This window comes from Heterodontus francisci, chromosome 3 (assembly GCF_036365525.1).
Source record: "Heterodontus francisci isolate sHetFra1 chromosome 3, sHetFra1.hap1, whole genome shotgun sequence".
NCBI lineage: Eukaryota > Metazoa > Chordata > Chondrichthyes > Heterodontiformes > Heterodontidae > Heterodontus > Heterodontus francisci.
In genome coordinates this window covers 173,202,937-173,224,895 of record NC_090373.1, presented here as the reverse complement: position 1 = coordinate 173,224,895, position 21,959 = coordinate 173,202,937, and positions in this window count along the sequence as shown.

The window sequence follows — 21,959 nt, the reverse complement described above, 5'->3', positions numbered from 1 at the left end:
AAATGTAGTCGATGTATAAAGTATTCGGTTAAAATGTAGTCGATGCAGAAAGTATTCAGTTAGAATGTAGTCGAGGCAGAAAGTATTCGGTTAGAATGTAGTCGGTGCAGAAAGTATTCGGTTAGAATGTTGTCGATGCAGAAAGTACTCGGTTAGAATGTAGTCGGTGCAGAAAGTATTCGGTTAGAATGTCGTCGGTGCAGAAAGTATTCGGTTTGAATGTTGTCGATGCAGAAAGTACTCGGTTAGAATGTAGTCGGTGCAGAAAGTATTTGGATAGAATGTAGTCGGTGCAGAAAGTATTCGGTTAGAATGTAGTCGGTGCAGAAAGTAGTCGGTGCAGAAAGTATTCGGTTAGACTGTAGTCGGTGCAGAAAGTATTCGGTTAGAATGTAGTCGGTGCAGAAAGTAGTCGGTGCAGAAAGTATTTGTTTAGAATGTTGTCGATGCAGAAAATACTCGGTTAGAATGTAGTCGGTGCAGAAACTATTCGGTTGGAATGTAGTCGAGGCAGAAAGTATTTGGTTAGAATGTTGTCGATGCAGAAAGTACTCGGTTAGAATGTAGTCGGTGCAGAAAGTATTCGGTTAGAATGTAGTCGATGCAGAAAGTATTCGGTTAGAATGTAGTCGGTGCAGAAAGTAGTCGGTGCAGAAAGTAGTCGGTTCGAATGTAGTCGATGTATAAAGTATTCGGTTAAAATGTAGTCGATGCAGAAAGTATTCAGTTAGAATGTAGTCGATGTATAAAGTATTCGGTTAAAATGTAGTCGATGATGAAAGTATTCGGTTAGAATGGAGTCGATGTATAAAGTATTCGGTTAAAATGTAGTCGATGCAGAAAGTATTCAGTTAGAATGTCGTCGATGTCAAAAGTAGTCGGTGCAGAAACTATTCGGTTCGAATGTAGTTGAGGCAGAAAGTGTTTGTTTAGAATGTAGTCGGTGCAGAAAGTATTCGGTTAGAATGTAGTCGGTGCAGAAAGTATTCGGTTAGAATGTTGTCGATGCAGAAAGTACTCGGTTAGAATGTAGTCGTTGCAGAAAGTATTCGGTTAAAATGTAGTCGGTGCAGAAAGTACTCGGTTAGAATGTTGTCGATGCAGAAAGTACTCGGTTAGAATGTAGTCGGTGCAGAAAGTATTCGGTTAGAATGTAGTCTGTGCAGAAAGTATTCGGTTAGAATGTAGTCGGTGCAGAAAGTATTCGGTGCAGAAAGTATTCGGTTAGAATGTAGTCGGTGCAGAAAGTATTCGGTTAGAATGTAGTCGGTGCAGAAAGTATTCGGTTAGAATGTTGTCGATGCAGAATGTGCTCGGTTAGAATGTAGTCGGTGCAGAAAGTATTCGGTTAGAATGTAGTCGGTGCAGAAAGTAGTCGGTGCAGAAAGTATTCGGTTAGAATGTAGTCGAGGTATAAAGTATTCGGTTAGAATGTAGTCGATGTAGAAAGTAGTCGGTGCAGAAAGTATTCGGTTAGAATGTAGTCGATGCTGAAAGTATTCGGTTGGAATGTAGTCGATGTATAAAGTATTCGGTTAAAATGTAGTCGATGTATAAAGTATTCGGTTAAAATGTAGTCGATGCAGAAAGTATTCAGTTAGAATGTAGTCGATGTCGAAAGTAGTCGGTGCAGAAACTATTCGGTTAGAATGTAGTCGAGGCAGAAAGTACTCGGTTAGAATGTAGTCGGTGCAGAAAGTATTCGGTTAGAATGTCGTCGGTGCAGAAAGTATTCGGTTAGAATGTTGTCGATGCAGAAAGTACTCGGTTAGAATGTAGTCGGTGCAGAAAGTATTTGGATAGAATGTAGTCGGTGCAGAAAGTATTCGGTTAGAATGTAGTCGGTGCAGAAAGTAGTCGGTGCAGAAAGTATTCGGTTAGAATGTAGTCGATGATGAAAGTATTCGGTTAAAATGTAGTCGATGATGAAAGTATTCGGTTAGAATGGAGTCGATGTATAAAGTATTCGGTTAAAATGTAGTCGATGCAGAAAGTATTCAGTTAGAATGTCGTCGATGTCAAAAGTAGTCGGTGCAGAAAGTATTCGGTTAGAATGTAGTCGGTGCAGAAAGTATTCGGTTAGAATGTTGTCGATGCAGAAAGTACTCGGTTAGAATGTAGTCGTTGCAGAAAGTATTCGGTTAAAATGTAGTCGGTGCAGAAAGTACTCGGTTAGAATGTTGTCGATGCAGAAAGTATTCGGTTAGAATGTAGTCGATGTATAAAGTATTCGGTTAAAATGTAGTCGATGTATAAAGTATTCGGTTAAAATGTAGTCGATGCAGAAAGTATTCAGTTAGAATGTCGTCGATGTCAAAAGTAGTCGGTGCAGAAACTATTCGGTTCGAATGTAGTTGAGGCAGAAAGTATTTGCTTAGAATGTAGTCGGTGCAGAAAGTATTCGGTTAGAATGTAGTCGGTGCAGAAAGTATTCGGTTAGAATGTTGTCGATGCAGAAAGTACTCGGTTAGAATGTAGTCGTTGCAGAAAGTATTCGGTTAAAATGTAGTCGGTGCAGAAAGTACTCGGTTAGAATGTTGTCGATGCAGAAAGTACTCGGTTAGAATGTAGTCGGTGCAGAAAGTATTCAGTTAGAATGTAGTCTGTGCAGAAAGTATTCGGTTAGAATGTAGTGGGTGCAGAAAGTATTCGGTGCAGAAAGTATTCGGTTAGAATGTAGTCGGTGCAGAAAGTATTTGGTTAGAATGTAGTCGGTGCAGAAAGTATTCGGTTAGAATGTTGTCGATGCAGAATGTGCTCGGTTAGAATGTAGTCGGTGCAGAAAGTATTCGGTTAGAATGTAGTCGGTGCAGAAAGTAGTCGGTGCAGAAAGTATTCGGTTAGAATGTAGTCGAGGTATAAAGTATTCGGTTAGAATGTAGTCGATGTAGAAAGTAGTCGGTGCAGAAAGTATTCGGTTAGAATGTAGTCGATGCTGAAAGTATTCGGTTAGAATGTAGTCGATGTATAAAGTATTCGGTTAAAATGTAGTCGATGTATAAAGTATTCGGTTAAAATGTAGTCGATGCAGAAAGTATTCAGTTAGAATGTAGTCGAGGCAGAAAGTATTCGGTTAGAATGTAGTCGGTGCAGAAAGTATTCGGTTAGAATGTTGTCGATGCAGAAAGTACTCGGTTAGAATGTAGTCGGTGCAGAAAGTATTCGGTTAGAATGTCGTCGGTGCAGAAAGTATTCGGTTTGAATGTTGTCGATGCAGAAAGTACTCGGTTAGAATGTAGTCGGTGCAGAAAGTATTTGGATAGAATGTAGTCGGTGCAGAAAGTATTCGGTTAGAATGTAGTCGGTGCAGAAAGTAGTCGGTGCAGAAAGTATTCGGTTAGACTGTAGTCGGTGCAGAAAGTATTCGGTTAGAATGTAGTCGGTGCAGAAAGTAGTCGGTGCAGAAAGTATTTGTTTAGAATGTTGTCGATGCAGAAAATACTCGGTTAGAATGTAGTCGGTGCAGAAACTATTCGGTTGGAATGTAGTCGAGGCAGAAAGTATTTGGTTAGAATGTTGTCGATGCAGAAAGTACTCGGTTAGAATGTAGTCGGTGCAGAAAGTATTCGGTTAGAATGTAGTCGATGCAGAAAGTATTCGGTTAGAATGTAGTCGGTGCAGAAAGTAGTCGGTGCAGAAAGTAGTCGGTTCGAATGTAGTCGATGTATAAAGTATTCGGTTAAAATGTAGTCGATGCAGAAAGTATTCAGTTAGAATGTAGTCGATGTATAAAGTATTCGGTTAAAATGTAGTCGATGATGAAAGTATTCGGTTAGAATGGAGTCGATGTATAAAGTATTCGGTTAAAATGTAGTCGATGCAGAAAGTATTCAGTTAGAATGTCGTCGATGTCAAAAGTAGTCGGTGCAGAAACTATTCGGTTCGAATGTAGTTGAGGCAGAAAGTGTTTGTTTAGAATGTAGTCGGTGCAGAAAGTATTCGGTTAGAATGTAGTCGGTGCAGAAAGTATTCGGTTAGAATGTTGTCGATGCAGAAAGTACTCGGTTAGAATGTAGTCGTTGCAGAAAGTATTCGGTTAAAATGTAGTCGGTGCAGAAAGTACTCGGTTAGAATGTTGTCGATGCAGAAAGTACTCGGTTAGAATGTAGTCGGTGCAGAAAGTATTCGGTTAGAATGTAGTCTGTGCAGAAAGTATTCGGTTAGAATGTAGTCGGTGCAGAAAGTATTCGGTGCAGAAAGTATTCGGTTAGAATGTAGTCGGTGCAGAAAGTATTCGGTTAGAATGTAGTCGGTGCAGAAAGTATTCGGTTAGAATGTTGTCGATGCAGAATGTGCTCGGTTAGAATGTAGTCGGTGCAGAAAGTATTCGGTTAGAATGTAGTCGGTGCAGAAAGTAGTCGGTGCAGAAAGTATTCGGTTAGAATGTAGTCGAGGTATAAAGTATTCGGTTAGAATGTAGTCGATGTAGAAAGTAGTCGGTGCAGAAAGTATTCGGTTAGAATGTAGTCGATGCTGAAAGTATTCGGTTGGAATGTAGTCGATGTATAAAGTATTCGGTTAAAATGTAGTCGATGTATAAAGTATTCGGTTAAAATGTAGTCGATGCAGAAAGTATTCAGTTAGAATGTAGTCGATGTCGAAAGTAGTCGGTGCAGAAACTATTCGGTTAGAATGTAGTCGAGGCAGAAAGTACTCGGTTAGAATGTAGTCGGTGCAGAAAGTATTCGGTTAGAATGTCGTCGGTGCAGAAAGTATTCGGTTAGAATGTTGTCGATGCAGAAAGTACTCGGTTAGAATGTAGTCGGTGCAGAAAGTATTTGGATAGAATGTAGTCGGTGCAGAAAGTATTCGGTTAGAATGTAGTCGGTGCAGAAAGTAGTCGGTGCAGAAAGTATTCGGTTAGAATGTAGTCGGTGCAGAAAGTATTCGGTTAGAATGTAGTCGGTGCAGAAAGTAGTCGGTGCAGAAAGTATTTGTTTAGAATGTTGTCGATGCAGAAAATACTCGGTTAGAATGTAGTCGGTGCAGAAAGTATTCGGTTAGAATGTAGTCGTTGCAGAAAGTATTCGGTTAGAATGTTGTCGATGCAGAAAGTGCTCAGTTAGAATGTAGTCGTTGCAGAAAGTATTCGGTTAGAATGTAGTCGTTGCAGAAAGTATTCGGTTAGAATGTAGTCGATGTATAAAGTATTCGGTTAGAATGTAGTCGATGTAGAAAGTAGTCGGTGCAGAATGTATTCGGTTAGAATGTCGTCGATGTAGAAAGTAGTCGGTGCAGAAAGTATTCGGTTAGAATGTAGTCGATGTATAAAGTATTCGGATAAAATGTAGTCGATGATGAAAGTATTCGGTTAGAATGGAGTCGATGTATAAAGTATTCGGTTAAAATGTAGTCGATGTATAAAGTATTCGGTTAAAATGTAGTCGATGCAGAAAGTATTCAGTTAGAATGTCGTCGATGTCAAAAGTAGTCGGTGCAGAAACTATTCGGTTCGAATGTAGTTGAGGCAGAAAGTATTTGTTTAGAATGTAGTCGGTGCAGAAAGTATTCGGTTAGAATGTAGTCGGTGCAGAAAGTATTCGGTTAGAATGTTGTCGATGCAGAAAGTACTCGGTTAGAATGTAGTCGTTGCAGAAAGTATTCGGTTAAAATGTAGTCGGTGCAGAAAGTACTCGGTTAGAATGTTGTCGATGCAAAAAGTACTCGGTTAGAATGTAGTCGGTGCAGAAAGTATTCGGTTAGAATGTAGTCTGTGCAGAAAGTATTCGGTTAGAATGTAGTCGGTGCAGAAAGTATTCGGTGCAGAAAGTATTCGGTTAGAATGTAGTCGGTGCAGAAAGTATTCGGTTAGAATGTAGTCGGTGCAGAAAGTATTCGGTTAGAATGTTGTCGATGCAGAATGTGCTCGGTTAGAATGTAGTCGGTGCAGAAAGTATTCGGTTAGAATGTAGTCGGTGCAGAAAGTAGTCGGTGCAGAAAGTATTCGGTTAGAATGTAGTCGAGGTATAAAGTATTCGGTTAGAATGTAGTCGATGTAGAAAGTAGTCGGTGCAGAAGGTATTCGGTTAGAATGTAGTCGATGCTGAAAGTATTCGGTTAGAATGTAGTCGATGTATAAAGTATTCGGTTAAAATGTAGTCGATGTATAAAGTATTCGGTTAAAATGTAGTCGATGCAGAAAGTATTCAGTTAGAATGTAGTCGATGTCGAAAGTAGTCGGTGCAGAAACTATTCGGTTAGAATGTAGTCGAGGCAGAAAGTACTCGGTTAGAATGTAGTCGGTGCAGAAAGTATTCGGTTAGAATGTCGTCGGTGCAGAAAGTATTCGGTTAGAATGTTGTCGATGCAGAAAGTACTCGGTTAGAATGTAGTCGGTGCAGAAAGTATTTGGATAGAATGTAGTCGGTGCAGAAAGTATTCGGTTAGAATGTAGTCGGTGCAGAAAGTAGTCGGTGCAGAAAGTATTCGGTTAGAATGTAGTCGGTGCAGAAAGTATTCGGTTAGAATGTAGTCGGTGCAGAAAGTAGTCGGTGCAGAAAGTATTTGTTTAGAATGTTGTCGATGCAGAAAATACTCGGTTAGAATGTAGTCGGTGCAGAAAGTATTCGGTTAGAATGTTGTCGATGCAGAAAGTGCTCAGTTAGAATGTAGTCGTTGCAGAAAGTATTCGGTTAGAATGTAGTCGTTGCAGAAAGTATTCGGTTAGAATGTAGTCGATGTATAAAGTATTCGGTTAGAATGTAGTCGATGTAGAAAGTAGTCGGTGCAGAATGTATTCGGTTAGAATGTCGTCGATGTAGAAAGTAGTCGGTGCAGAAAGTATTCGGTTAGAATGTAGTCGATGTATAAAGTATTCGGATAAAATGTAGTCGATGCAGAAAGTATTCGGTCAGAATGTAGTCGATGCAGAAAGTATTCGGTTAGAATGTAGTTGTTGTAGAAAGTATTCGGTTAGAATGTAGTCGATGCAGAAAGTATTCGGTTGGAATGTAGTTGTTGTAGAAAGTATTCGGTTAGAATATAGTCGATGTCGAAAGTAGTTGGTGCAGAAAGTATTCGGTTAGAATGTAGTCGGTGCAGAAAGTATTCGGTTAGAATGCAGTCGATGTAGAAAGTAGTCGGTGCAGAAAGTATTCGGTTAGAATGTAGTCGGTGCAGAAAGTATTCGGTTAGAATGTAGTCGATGTAGAAAGTAGTCGGTGCAGAAAGTATTCGGTTAGAATGTCGTCGATGTAGAAAGTAGTCGTTGCAGAAAGTATTCGGTTAGAATGTCGTCGATGTAGGAAGTAGTCGTTGCAGAAAGTATTCGGTTAGAATGTAGTCGGTGCAGAAAGTATTCGGTTAGAATGTAGTCGATGTAGAAAGTAGTCGGTGCAGAAAGTATTCGGTTAGAATGTAGTCGTTGCAGAAAGTATTCGGTTAGAATGTAGTCGGTGCAGAAAGTATTCGGTTAGAATGTAGTCGATGTATAAAGTATTCGGTTAGAATGTAGTCGGTGCAGAAAGTATTCGGTTAGAATGTAGTCAATGTATCAAGTATTCGGTTCGAATGTAATCGATGTAGAAAGTAGTCGGTGCAGAAAGTATTCGGTTAGAATGTAGTCGATGCAGAAAGTAGTCGATGCAGAAAGTATTCGGTTAGATTGTAGTCGGTGCAGAAAGTATTCGGTTCGAATGTAATCGATGTAGAAAGTAGTCGATGCAGAAAGTATTCAGTTAGAATGTAGTCGATGCAGAAAGTAGTCGATGCAGAAAGTATTCGGTTAGAATTTAGTCGATGCAGAAAGTATTCGGTTAGAATGTAGTCGATGCAGAAAGTATTCGGTTCGAATGTAGTCGGTGCAGTAATTATTCGGTTAGAATGTAGTCGGTGCAGTAAGTATTTGGTTAGAATGTAGTCGATGCAGAAAGTAGTCGATGCCGAAAGTATTCGGTTAGAATTTAGTCGGTGCAGTAAGTATTCGGTTAGAATGTAGTCGATGCAGAAAGTATTCGGTTAGAATGTAGTCGGTTAGAATGTCGTCATTGCAGAAAGTATTCGGTTAAAATGTGGTCGGTGCAGAAAGTAGTCGGTTAGAATGTAGTCATGTATAAAGTAATCGGTGTCGAAAGTAATCGGTTAGAATGCAGTCGATGTAGAAAGTATTCGTTTAGAATGTATTCGGTGTAGATTGTCGTCAGTGCAGAATGTAGTCAGTGCAGAATACAGTTGGAGCAAAATCTAGTTGTTGGAGATGTTCCAGAAGTTTGAAGTTGGGAAAGCAGCCGTTGATCACAATTGCAGACAGGCAGAGTGGATCAAGCTGAGATTCAGCTACTGAGTCACTGAATTCTGAGTGTGATGCAGCCTAATTGGAATTTGCCATTACAAGCATTTGTTCCAGAGGAACTAATCTCATCAAACCTCATTCGTCTTCATCTTTGTATGAAAGTTGATTTAAAGAAGTGGTTTTCTTGTACTAACTGACTGCGCTGTCACCAGTACAATCAAATGACCCGTGAACGAGCTTTTGGCTCTGAATGAACAGGTTTTATGACTTTTTAAAAGACGTTTGATATTTTCAGAAAAACTTTGCATTTAAATGGTCTCTCTGTGACCTGAGCAAGAAACAAAAATTTAAGTGGCTACTGACAGGAATGTTCGGAATGTTAAAAGGGCTGATTACCAGTGCCATCTGGACCAGAACACTAATCGATCAGCTCAAACAGAGATAATTTTATCTCTTCCCCTTTCGTTCAGAAAACAGGAAGCCTCTGTCACAATTTTCATAAATAGAGGAAAAGATGTAGGTACCCTGAGTGATTCTATTTCTTATAAAGTGGATACTTTATAAGAGTACAAATGACCTGCATTTATACAACACTTAGTCAAATTTCTCAGGATATCGCAAAGCACTTTGCATTTAATTCAAAATTTGGTTTAAAATGCTGCTGTTATGTCCCACAAACAGCAAATGAACTAACTGACCAGTCAATCCACTTTTGTTGGGTTGAGGGTGGAATGCAGGTCATGATACTTGGAGAATAGTGCCATGGGATCTTTTGTGTCCACCTAAACCAGCTGCACAAGCCCCTGGGTTTCATGCTTCATCTGACAGTGTTGCACTCCCTCAGTACTGCACAGGAGAACTAGCCTAGATTATGCACTACAGTCCTGAGGTGAGGCTTAAACCATTAACCCTCTGATTAAAAGGGACTAGAAGTGCTACCCACTGAGACAAGCTGTCACACGGAAGGGTTAAGCAGTTAACAGAGGAAGGGCTGGACAGAGAGGAGACTTCGCCTGAGTGAGACAGAGTCAGAGTGTGGGAATTTGGTTCACATGAGAATTCAGTGCAAAAGGGGGAAAGAGGAATTGATATGTGACATTCCAGCATAGAAGGTAAGTGATTAGTTGGTGAACATTTTCTCTTTTTTTCTTATCTAAACCAAGTAATTTTAATTGGGGTTAGTATAACATTAGTTGGAGTAATAGGAATAAGAATCTTTGAGCCTCAAGTATTTTATTAGTAAGGTTTCATTCAGAGTAAGGTTAACCAGCAGTAGTAAAGCCTATTAGTAGTGAGGCTTAGTAGTAGTGGAGTTTATGAATTGTAAATTAATTAAGAAAAATAAATTAATACATTATAAAGATGGCAGGGCAGATGATGTGTTGCAGCTACAGTATGTGGGAGCTGGTGAACGCCAGTGTAATCCACGGCAACCACATCTGCAGTAAGTGTTTGCGGCTCGAGGAGCTTCGGCTCAGGGTCAATGAGCTGGAGGCTGAGCTACAGACACTGTGTTGCATCAGGGAGGAGGAAAGTTACCTGAACACCTTGTTCCAGAAGGCAGTCACACCTCTTAGGATAATGTCTTCTGATATGGTCAGTGGTCAGGGACAGGAGGGTGTGACTGCAAGTAAGGCAGGTGAGGTGATCGAGAAGAGAGAAGTGGAGGTGCCTCAGCCCTTGCAATTTTCCAAAAGGTTTGAGGTTTTTTCAGCTTATATAGATGAGAATGAGGGCTGCAGGGTGGATGAACAAACTGACCATGGTACTGAGGTACAGGAAGCCATTCAAGCGGGGGGAATAAATAGGAATGTAGTAGCAGTAGGGGGCGATATAGTCAGGGGGATAGACACATTTCTCTGCAGCTGAGAGCAAGAGTCCAGAAGGCTGTGTTGCGTGCCCAGTGCCAGGGTTTGGGACATCTGCTCAGGGCTGGAGAGGAACTTGCAGTGGGAGGGGGAGGATCCAGTTGTTATGACCCACTTATGTACCAACAACACAGATAGGATTAGGAAAGAGGTTCTGCATAGGGAGTATGAGCAGCTAGGGGCTAAATCAAAAAGCAGAACCTCAAAGATAATAATCTCTGGGTTATTACCTGGGTCACGAGCAAATTGATGTAGGGTAAATAAGATTAGAGAATTAAATGTGTGGCTCAAAGATTGGAGTGGGAGAAATGGGTTTCAATTCATGGGACATTGGCACTAGTAGTGGAGAAAGTGGGAGCTGTACTGTTGGGATGGTCTTCACCTGAACCATGCTGGGAACAACGTTCTGGTGAGTCGTATAATTAGGTCAATAGAGAAGGCTTTAAACTAAATAGTGGGGGCGAAGGATCAAGTGAGGAAAGATGTGATAAGTTAACGAGAGAACAGAAGACAAGAGAACAAGATAGCAATAAGGGTAATGATAGTCAAAGCGTGGCAGGAAGGGACAGATCATACAAATTTATGAGTGCGCCAGCAGATAAGACTAGAGGTTTTGAACTCATAGGAGGGCTGGAGTGAGGGGAGATTTAGAAATCCAAACAGAAATATCGAGGCATCAGGTAAAGGCAAGCAGAATGGGATAGAGAGTTTAACAAAATTGAAAATAAGGCTATTGGAATAGAAGTAAAAAAAATGAAATTAAAGATTCTTCATCTGAATGCACAAAGCATCTGCAATAGGATAGATGAACTAGTGGCACAAATAGAGATAAGTGATTTAGATCTAATCACCATTACAGAGACATGGTTACATGGTGATCAAGGTTGGGAAATAAATATTTCAGGGCACATAATGGGCTGGATTTTATGCACCTGCCGCCGGCAGAGGTTGCGGGCAAAACAAATGGTGGCCCCATGCTGCCGCGATCCTCCTCCTGGCGGCCCACAATAATATGCCAGTTGGGGCCCCCCCCCACCCCCACACCCCACTCAATCATGTGCGCAGGAGCTGGCGCCATTTTTTAAGCCCTGCCCGCTAATTTAAATTTTTAAGGTTATACCCCCCCACTGTACTGATTAAAAATCTGCTGCCCCTTTCACACCCCCCAAAAACAAGAACATTCATTATTTGCCCTCTCCGCCACTAAAACACTTAACTTCCACACTTGACCTTCCACCACCACTCCCCACCGCCACCCCACTGCACCAACTGAACCAAGTGCACAGGTCACCCCTTCCCACCATCCCCTACACTAAGGATGTGAATTTGACCCCATCCCCTGCACTAAAAATATTAAATTCCCCCCTTCCCCACCACTTCAGCGCCTGCTTTCCCCAGACGCTCAGAAGATCGTGGCCCAATGGTAAGATTGGAGTCAATTTTATTTAAATGTATGCATTCTGCTAATTTGAATATTTTAATCTAGGTCCCGTTGCCCAGTGGCGGGGGGGGCGTGGGGGAATGCCACGGGCCTCGCCACCGCTGGCAAGATCGGGCCTGGCCCTCCCACAGTTGGGATCCGTGACGGGTCGCTGCCCGAACAATCTTCCAGCTCCGCCCCTTCCCCACCACGGAGCCCAATGTCAGGAGCTTTGTAAAATCCCAGCCAATATTTCGGAAAGACAGGCAGAATGACAAAGGGCAAAAGGTAGCCCTGATGGTAAAGGGTGAAAGGATATTCGCGAGAAAGGATCTGGCCTCAGAAAATAATGGAGTAGAATAAGTATGGGTGGAAATTAGGAACAGGAACATAGGAGCAGGAGTAGGCCATTCAACCCATCGAGCCGGCCCCATCAATCAAAATGATCATGGCTGATCATCCACTTTAATACCTTTTACCCACACTATCCTCATATCCCCTTATGTCATCTGTATTTAGAAATCTGTCAATCTCTGCTTTAAACATACTCAAGCTTCCACAGCCCTCTGGGGTAGAGAATTTCAAAGATTCACAGCCCTCTCAGGAAATAAATTTCTCCTCATCTCAGTCCTAAGTGGCTTCCCCTTTATTTTGAAGCTGTGTCCCCTGGTTCTAGACTCCCCAACCAGGGGAAACATCTTAGCTGCATCTGCCCTGTCTATCCCTTCAAGTATTTTGTAGGTTTCAATGAGATCACTTCTCATTCTTCGAAACGCTAGAGAATACAGGCCCAGTTTCCCCAATCTCTCTTCATAGGACAGTTCCACCAGGAACAAGTCTGGTGAACCTTTGTTGTACTCCCTCTATGGCAATAATATCCTTCCTATGGTAAGGGGACCAAAACTGCACACAGTACTCCAGGTGCAGTCTAACCAAGGTTCTATACAATTGAAGCAAGACTTCACTACTCCTGTACTCAAATCGTCTTGCAATGAAGACTAACATACCATTAGCCTTCCTAATTGCTTGCTGCACCTGCATGTTAGCTTTCAGTGACTTATTGAAGAGGACACCCAGGTCCCTTTGTACATCTACATTTTCTTATCCCTTACCATTTAAGAAATACTCTGCACATCTATTCCTCCTACCAAAGTGGATAACTCACATTTTTCCACATTATATTCCATCTGCCACGTTCTTGCCCATTCAATAAGTCTGTCCAAATCCCCTTGAGGCTGCTTCGCACCTTCCTCACAAAATACATTCCCACCTAGTTTTGTGTCATCCGCAAACTTGAAAATACTACATTTGGTCGCCACATCCAAATCATTGATATATATTGTGAATAGCTGGAGCCCAAGCACTGATCCCTGCGGTAACCCACCAGTCACAGCCTACCAATGTGAGAATGACCCGTTTAGTCCTACTCTCTGCTTTCTGTCTGTTAACCAATTCTTAATCCATTCCAGTATATTGTCTCCTAACCCAGGTTCTTCAATTTTGCTAACCAACCTCCTGTGGGGAACTTTATCAAAAGCCTTCTGAAAATCCAAGTATACCACGTCCACCAACTCCTCTTTATCAATTCTGTTCGTAACATTCTCAAAGAACTCCAACAGGTTCATCAAACATGATTTCCCATTCATAAATCCATGTTGACTATGCCCAATCAGATCATCATTATCCAAGTGTCCAGTTATCACATCCTTTAGAATAGATTCTATCATTTTCCTAATGACTGATATAAGGCTAACAGGTCTGTAATTCCCTGTTTTCTCTCTCCCTCCCTTCTTAAATAGTAGGGTGACATTTGCAACCTTCCAATCTGCAGGAACCACTCCAGAATCTATAGAACTTTGGGCGATGATCATCAATGCATCCACTATCTTCATAGCTACCACTTTCAACCTCTGGATGTAGAATATCAAGTCCTAGGGACTTATCAACCTTCAGCCGCATTAATTTCTCCAATACAGCCTTCTTACTAATACTAATTTCCTTCAATTCCTCATTCTTGGATCTCTAATTCTGGGAGATGTCTTGTTTAGTCCTCAGTGAAGACAGACACAAAGTAATGATTTAGCTTCTTTGTCATTTCTCTATTCCCTATTATAAATTCTCCTAATTCTGCCTGTAATGGACCCATATTTGTCTTAGCCAAACTTTTCCGTTTACGTAACTGTAGAAGCTTTTACAGTACATTTTTATATTTTTTGCTAGCTTCATATCCGTTTCTCCCTTTCTTTATCAGTTTCTTCATCCTCCTTATTCTAACACACTCCACAGCATTAGTGCTCATTAGGTTTACCCAGTCCATATGCAGATTGAAGTCACCCATGATTACTGTATTACCCATGCAACGTGCTGCTCTAATCTCCTGATTAATACCATGCCCCACACTACCACTACTGTTTGGTGGCCTATAAACAACTCCTACCAATGTTTGCTGCCCCTTGCTGTTTCTTAGCTCCACCCAAACAGATTCCACATTTTGTTCTTGCAATCTGAGATCCTCCCTTACTAATGTACTGATCCCATCCCTTATTATCAGCGCAACACCACCTCCTTCTCCTTTTTGCCTGCCCTTCCTAAATGTCAAATATCCTTGAATATTCAGTTTCCAGCCTTGGTCACCCTGTAGCCGCATTTCCGTTACGGCAATTAGATCATACCCATTCACCTCTATTTGGGCCTTTAAATCATCTACCTTGATGCGACTGCTGTGTGCATTCAGGTAGAGTGCCCTTAACTTTGGCTAGTCTAGTTGATGCTTGCCTTTGTTTCGCCTGCCTTCTAATGTCATTTGCTACTTTTCTACCTCCTGTTACCAGCTTTCCTTCCTTCCAATTTGAACTACCCCTCAGGTTCCCATCCCCCTGGCAAGCTAGTTTAAACCATCCCTAACAGCACTCGCAAGTCTCCCTGCGAGAATATTAGTTCCAGTCCAGTTCAGGTGTAACCCGTCCATCTTGTACAGGTCCCACCTGCCCCAGAACTGGTCCCAATGCCTCAGAAATCTGATGACCTCCCTCCTACACCAATTCTCCAGCCACATGTTCAATCGATCAATCCTCCTCTTCCTATGCTCACTAGCATGTGGCACTGGCAGTAATGCTGAGATTACTGCTTTGGAGGTCCTGCTTTTTAATTTTGTTCCAAACTCCCTAAGATCTGCTTTTAGGACCTCATCCCTCTTCCTACTTATGTCATTGGCACCAATGTGGACCACGATCTCTGGCTATTCAACCTCCCCCAGGAGGATGTCCTGCAGCCTCTCTGTGACATCCTTGATCTTGGCACCAAGGAGGCAACACACCAACCTGGAGTCATGTTTACTGCCGCAGAAATGCCTGTCTGATCCCCTGATGATTGACTCCCCTATTGCTATTGCTCTTCCACTCTTCTTCCTCTCTTCCTGTGCAGCTGAGCCACTTGTGGTGCCACAGACTTTGCTCTGGCTGCAATCCCCCGAGGAACCATCACTCTCACTAGTATCTAAAATGGAAAACCAATTAGCAAGCAAGATAGACTCAAGGGACTCCTGCACTGCCTGCCTTGTTCTCTTAGACTGCCTGGCAGTCACCCATTCCCTCTCTGCCTGCATGCTGCAAACCTGCGGTATGACCACCTCCCTAAATGTGCTATCCATGTAGTCTTCTGCCTCGCAGATGCGCAATAGTGAATCCAGCCGCAGCTCAAGTTCCAAAACCCGGAGCTCAAGCTTCTGCAGCCGGTGACCCTTCCTGCAGATGTGTTCGTCTAGGACATGTGGTCCATCCATGATTTCCCACATACCGCAGGACGTACATTCCATTTGGCCAAGCTGACCTGGCATAACAAAACTTTAAAAACTTTTTATTAGAATGAGAAGTAAAATAACTTAGCAGTTACTCATCAATCAGTTCCTTCCCCTGTACCGAAGAGACAGGCAGCTACTGGAGGCTGAAAAAAGGTAGGAGAAAGAAAGAAAGGAGCCCCTCCCTCACGCACCAAACTCCCACTTTACACTCTGTGCACTCAAATTTATTTTCTTCTTAATTTATGTTCCCCTCCTTACCGAACTCCCTCAATTACCAAACTCTCTTCTTAACACTCTGTGCCCTCCAGCAGCACTCAATGCAGACAAGCAGCACTGAGAGTCCCCTCAATTTATACTTTGAAAATAATGCTGTGTCAGCTCTGCTACAGCTCAGGAACCAGTTTAAGCTAGCTACCTAAGTAACTATCTCGAGTCATAGAGTTATACAGCACAGAAACAGTCCCTTCGGTCCATCGTGTCCATGCCGGCCATCAAGCACCTATCTATTCTAATCCCATTTTCCAGCACTTGGCCCATAGCCTTGTATGCTATGGCGTTTCAAGTGCTCACCTAAATACTTCTTAAGTGTTGAGGGTTCTTGCCTTTACCACCCCTTCGGGCAGTGTGTTCTAGATTCCAGACTCTGGGTGAAACCATTTTTCCTCAAATCCCCTCTAAACCTCCTGCCCCTCACCTTCAATCTATGCCCCCTAGTTATTGACACCTTCGCTAAGGGAAAAAGTTTCTTCCTATCTACCCTATCTATGCCCCTCATAATTTTGTATACCTCAATCAGGTCACCCCTCAGCCTTCTCATATTACTTACATATTCATACCTGTACAGAGTATTGTGCCATCAGCCTCAGAACCCCAGGGACCATTTATAGTGACTGTAGAGAGCTCACAGATAGTTACACTGTAGCCAATGCACAGCACTTTTGGTTCAGGACAGCCTTTTCCAGATTATCTTAAGCAATGCCAAATCAAAAATTGAAGAGAGATGGCCAGTTATTTTCCTTGCCTTACATCACTATGGTGCAAAAGATAGCTTCATGCTGACTCAAGGTTTATAGCAGAGTTGTCCAACCTTTTCGCGTGGGGGGCCATATTACAATTTTTGTCTTACATGGGGGGAGATGAGCCACTTTCGGAAAGATAAAGGCATTAAAATATATCTTACTATTGACCAAAACAACAACAAAGGTGCATTTTTGTGAAGAAACTTTAGATGCGGTCAAGTGGCCTCTTCCTGTGCTTTACATTTTCTACGATTCTATGAGAAGTCTAATTTATTGACTTACTTTCTGGTCATTATACTCTCAGAGTGTTAGTATACTCCTGTTTAAAACTGCAAGAAACCTAACTTACCTCTTAACTGAAACAGGAATTTCAATTAATTGCTAGATGTAAACAAAACAAAAACTTGCCTTGAGAGATTAACCCTTAAAATTCACTCACTTACCAAACTCCCTTCTTCACACTCACTGCAATAGCAAGAATCAGAAAACACTGGTGGGAGTAGTTTATAGGCCCCCTAACGGTAGTTATACCATTGGACAGAGCATTAAACAAGAAATTATTAGCGCTTGTCACAAAAGCAATGTAATAATTGTGGAGGACTTTAATCTTCATATAGACTGGGACAATGGAATTGGCAAGAGTTGTCTAGAAAATGAATTTGTAGAGTGTTTTCGGGACAGTTACTTGGAGCAGTACGTTGTGGAACCGACTAGGGATAAAGCTATCTTAGATCCAGTGTAATGAAACAGGGTTCATTAGTAATGTCAGAGTAAAAGATCCACTGGGAAACAGTGATCACAATACCACTGAATTCCATGTTACGTTTGAAAGTGACATACTCCAATCAAACAAGAATCTTAAACTTAAACAAAGCCAATTACATAGGTCTGAGGGGAGAACTGGTTAAGGTAAATTGGGTAAATAGACTAAAAGGTATGGTGGCAAATGAACAGTGGAAAACTTTTAAACAAACAATTCAACATGTTGAACAAACATGCATTCGATCGAAACACAAAAACACAGCACGAAAGACCCATCTGTCGTTCACTTAGGAAATTAAGATTAGTATTAGATTAAAAGAAGAGGCTTACAATGTTGCAAAAAAGAGTAGCAAATCAGAGGATTGGGAGTGTTTTAGAAACAAGCAAAGGGCCACCAAAAAGTTGAGAAAAAATAGAATGTCACTAATCTACAGATTGTAGAGATTTAATAGATATATAAAGAAAAAGAGAGTAGCTAAAGTAAATGTTGGTCCTTAAGAAACAGAGACAGAGAAATTATCATGGGGAATGATATTTTGTGTCTGTCTTCACAGTAGAAGACACCAGTTTCATACCAGAAATAGATAGTAACGTAGGGGATAAGGAGAGTGAGGAAATTAAGGAAAAAGAGTATTGTAGAAACTTAAGGGACTAAAATCTGACAAATCCCAGGGACCTGATGGCCTACACCCTAGGGTTCTAAAAGAGATAACTGCAGAGATAGTGGATACGCGAGCAATGGTTTTCCAAAATTCCTTAGATTCAGGACCAGTCCCATCAGATTGGAAGTTGGCAAGTGTTACACTGCTTTTCAAAAAATGAGGGAGAAAGAGAGCAGGAAATTACAGGCCAGTTAGCTTAACATCAGTTGTTGGGAAAATGCTGGGATCAATTATTAAGGAAGTCTTAACAATGCACTTAGAAAAGCACAGTATGATTTGAACAAGTCAATATGGTTTTACTAAAGGAAATCCTGTTTGACGAATTTATTAGAGTTTTTTGAGGATGTAACTAGTAGGGTAGATAAAGGGGAACCAGTAGATGTAGTATACCTGGATTTCTAAAGGCATTCGATAAGGTGCCACATAAAAGGTTAATAGGCAAGATAAGGATTCATGGAGTTGGGGGTAATATATTAGCATGGACAGAAGATTGGTTAACAGATAGCAAAGAGTAGGCATAAATGATGCATTTTCAAGTTGGCAGGCAGTGAATAGTGGAGTGCCGCAAGGATCAGTTCTGGGGTTCAGCTATTTACAATCTATATTGATGACTTAGATGAAGAGACTGAGAGTAATGCATCTAGGTTTGATGATGATATAAAGCGAGGTGGAAAGGTAAACTGCAGGGAAGACATATAGAGGCTGCAAAGAGATATAGACAGGTTAAGTGAGTGGGCAACAAGATGGCAGATGGAGTGTAATGCAGGGAAGTGCAAAGTTATTCACTTTGGTCGTAAGAATAGAAAAGCAGAATATTTTTTAAAAGGTGTGAAACTTGTAAATGTTGCTGTTCAAAGAGACTTGGGGATACTCGTGCAAGGAATGCAGAAAGTTGGCATGCAGCTACAGCAATTAGGAAGGTAAATGGCATGTTGGCCTTTATTGTAAGGGGATTGGAGTACAGGAATAAAGAGGTCTTGCTACAATTGTGCAGGATTTTGGTGAGACCACATCTGGGGTACTGTGTGCAGTTTTGGTCTCCATATTTAAGAAATTATATATTTGCATTGGAAGCAGTACAGCAAAGGTTCACTACATTAGTCCCTGGGATGAGAGAGTTGTCCTATGATGAGAGGCTGAGTAAATTGGGCCTATATTCTCTGGAGTTTCGAAGAATGGGAGGTGATCTCCTTGAAACATGCAAGATTCTGAAGGGGCTGGATAGGGTAGATGCTGAGAGATTGTTTTGCTGGTCAGGGAATCTAAAACACGGGGACACAGTCTCAGGATAAGGGGCTGATCATTTAGGACTGAGACGATGAGAAACTACTTCACTCAAAGGGTTGTGAATCTTTGGAATACTCTACCCCAGAGGGTTGTGGATGCTCCATTGTTGAATACAATTAAGGCTCGATAGACAGATTTTTGGTCTCTCGAGGAATCAAGGGATAGGGCGAGCAGGCGGGAAAGTGGATTTGAATCCTAAGATCAGCCATGATCGTACGGAATGGCGGAGCAGACTCGACGGGCTACGTGGTCTACTCCGGCTCCTATTTCTTGTGTTCTTGTGTTAAACACATTGTCTGTTTTCAGACTGAGGCTGGCTAACAGCTGCAGTGCATTGCCAAGAAGGTTGGTGTTGGTGATGGTCTAAACATAATGGGAAGGTTTCCTCTGGTCACTATGTGTTGGTGATGATCTAAACATAGCACAACCCAGCACAAAGAACAAAGAACAAAGAAAATTACAGCACAGGAACAGGCCCTTCGGCCCTCCAAGCCTGCGCCGATCCAGATCCTCTATCTAAACATGTCGCCTATTTTCTAAGGGTCTGTATCTCTTTACTTCCTGCCCATTCATGTATCTGTCTAGATACATCTTAAAAGACGCTATCGTGCCCGCGTCTACCACCTCCGCTGGCAACGCGTTCCAGGCACCCACCACCCTCTGCGTAAAGGACTTTCCACGCATATCCCCCCTAAACTTTTCCCCTCTCACTTTGAACTCGTGACCCCTAGTAATTGAATCCCCCACTCTGGGAAAAAGCTTCTTGCTATCCACCCTGTCTATACCTCTCATGATTTTGTACACCTCAATCAGGTCCCCCCTCAACCTCCGTCTTTCTAATGAAAATAATCCTAATCTACTCAACCTCTCTTCATAGCTAGCGCCCTCCATACCAGGCAACATCCTGGTGAACCTCCTCTGCACCCTCTCCAAAGCATCTACATCCTTTTGGTAATGTGGCGACCAGAACTGCAATTCATTCTTTTATTGAGTACTTTATCACAACATACCAATGATTTTATATCCCTTCCAACTGTATTAGTCAGAGATTGATAAACCTGGAATTATTTACGCCCATTTTGCATTCACCTATATCACAAAGCTAATCAAGGTTGGGAGATTTGAAATAAAAATAGAAAGTGCAGGAAATACTCAGCAGGTCAGGTAGCATCTGTGGAGAGAGAAGCAGAGTTAACGTTTCAGGTCTGTGACCTTTTATCAGAACTGGCGAAGGTTAGAAAAGTATTAGGTTTTATGTAAGTGCAGGGGCAGGGGGTTTGGTGGGGAAGAGAACAATAGGGAAACTGTGTGATAGGGCAAAAGGCAGGAGAGATTAAATAACAAAACTGTCATGGGACAAAAGCAAAGAGCATGTTAATGCAGTCACACCCTGACACGTGTGGAGCCAGTGTCGCAACACAGATGGAGCTGTAATCCAACATATGTGAAGCCCGTACCTAAACATGTGGGGAGCCTGTACCCTGACATGTGTGGAGCCCATACCCTGACACATGTGGAGCCCATACCCCAACATGTGTGGAGTCCATACCCGAACACGTGTGGAGTTCGTACTCCGACATGTGTGGAGCTCATATCCCAACAAGGACTCAAAGCCTTCAGGAGGCAAGGGAAGTAAATTTCTGAGGGAAAGAAAAAATCATCTTTTGCAGAGGTGAAGAGGACTATATTTGGAATTTCACATTTGTGTCATATTTACAATAATCTTCTAGTTGGTGCTAACAAGTATTCTCATCTCATTTCTGCTAATCTTTAATGGAGTTCATCAAAGACAAAATAGCTCTGCTGTTATCACAAAGCTTCTTTGCAATTTCTTCTAATTTTATATCATCTTTGGCATTTTCCTACTATACATTGCAGCAGTAAATATATATGCATGCTACTGATACCAGCATGAACTGCAGTGGCAGTATAACTTAACTGTGTCAGCTGATGTTCTATCTCATACTGCACTTTTAGAATGACAACCTAGTATTAAGCAGAATATCATACTAATTTCTGTTGCTCACTATAAAACATTGTTCATTACGAATGCCTGTAGTGCTTCTGACCCAAGGGTTAAATATTTTCAATGATGAAACAATCACCACCTCATTTTGGATTCATTATAAACTTGCTGCTAAAAGCTACTAGAAGTGAGCAAGAAAGTGCAGAACAAGAAAAGGCCACTCTGTCCACTCTATTGAGTGACTGGGTGATTCTAAAAGGCGAAACTCCTGCCATCTTTACAAATACCATTTAAGGGCAAGAGCAGAGGTCTGAGAATAGGTGGAGAACTCTTTTAAGAGAGCTGGAACAGGCATGATGGGCCAAATGGCCTCCTGTGTTACAAAGCCGTATAAATTGGGGAAGGATGGAGCAGCAGCAAACAAGAGATTTTACTCGTTGACCCTTACTCGTTCAGGCAGTGTGTTCTCTGACTCCCCTCTATCCTGAATGCCTTTCAAACAGGTGGATGAAGCCTTGTGCCATGGGGTGGGGATTCTTACTGATAAAAGGATTCAATAGAGTATATGCAGAGAAATTAAACCCTCTGATGGGTAGTGGCAATCTAGAACTGGTGCTCCAGAAAAGGCTGTGGATTACATGTCCATTGAAATTTTCAATATGAATATCAATAGACCTTTGTTGGGTAAGGGTATCAAGCCATATGGCAGGTAAATGGAGTTGAGATGTAGATCAGCTATGATCTGATTGAATGGCGAAACAGGATTGAGGAACTGAATGGCCTACATCGATTCCTATATTCATTAACATATGATTGACAGCAACAACACAATGGCAGCCACTCTGGTAGATGGTGATTTGTGCATTTTGATCTGGAGCTAGCCCGACAATAATGCTTTATACAGTCAGTGGGCACAGTCACTGCTGGCTGAAGGAACACCATCAAT